A 1,195-nucleotide genomic window follows, 5' to 3' on the forward strand; every position below is an offset into this window, starting at 1 on the left:
TTTTTTTTTTTTAGAACTGGGGCTTGAGCTCAGACCCATGAGCTTGCCAGGGAAGCACTTATTCCACTGAGCCATCTCCCCAGCCCTGCTGTAAGGCCCAGATGATAGATGATTTTTAAGTTCAAGCTCCAGTTAAGAGAGACCACACTCCGGCTTATGGCCATAAGATCTGAGTAACCCATGCTCCAGAAACTCCAGGTGGCGTCATTAAAAAAAATAAAAAAATAAAACAACAACAACAAAAAAAAACCCAGACAAAACTTCAAAGAACATTACCTCCGGGCTTAGGACATAGTTATAGGTCACAATGTTCAATTGAACCCACTCGTGCTTGAAATACCACCAAAACCACAGAGTTGATTCATAAAATTAGTTCATAGTTACCCTTTACCTACCCCTTCCTAGTTTCCTTAAAAAGTCATATATTCTCAAACCCACCAGTTATTGTAAAAGTCCACCTAAACTAACCAATGCAATCTGCTTCTGTACCTTGCTTGCTCCCTCCCCACATTGTGGTTCTTGTCTTTAAAAACTGCGCCTGCCATGCTCAAGGCGCGCTCTGCTCCTGCGTGTGCAGACCACCCTACGTCTATGTAGATAATAAAGCTTTCCCTTTGCGCTTTGCATGAGAGACCGACTCTTGGGGTCTTCCTTCGCAGTGACTCGACCCTTACACTGCAAGACCCTCTTTCAAACAAACAAATAAACCCCAAAGCATTAATGAATCAATGAGCAAAAAAAAATTTTTTTAGCATAATTGTGTAATGTCTTGAGGAAAATAAGAGAAAAAGAACAGAAGAAAGAAAAGAACTAGAGAAGATACAGTAACGCCTTGCTTCATGGATGCTTCTGTTTGCTACAAATTTGTTTTTTCTTGGGGCACTGGGAATTGAATTTATGCTTGCCAGGTAAGCACTTATTCTATTGAGCTATCTCCCCTGTCCTGCTACAAATTTGTTTCACAAAAGCATTTGGTAACAATTTGTTTCTGGAGGCCAGGGAGATAGCTCAGTAGAATAAGAGCTTGCCTGACAAGTGCAAGGGCCTGAGCTCAATCCCCGGTTTGTAAACTGAGGTACCGCCATATGTCCTACACGCGGGACAGTCCACTACAAGAGCAAATGGCAGTGGCCAACGACTTGGTCCCTTTGAAGAGCAAACAAAATACACATCAGCCAAAAAAAAAAAAAAAAAA

This window comes from Octodon degus, unplaced genomic scaffold (assembly GCF_000260255.1).
Source record: "Octodon degus isolate 3935 unplaced genomic scaffold, OctDeg1.0 scaffold00020, whole genome shotgun sequence".
Lineage (NCBI taxonomy): Eukaryota > Metazoa > Chordata > Mammalia > Rodentia > Octodontidae > Octodon > Octodon degus.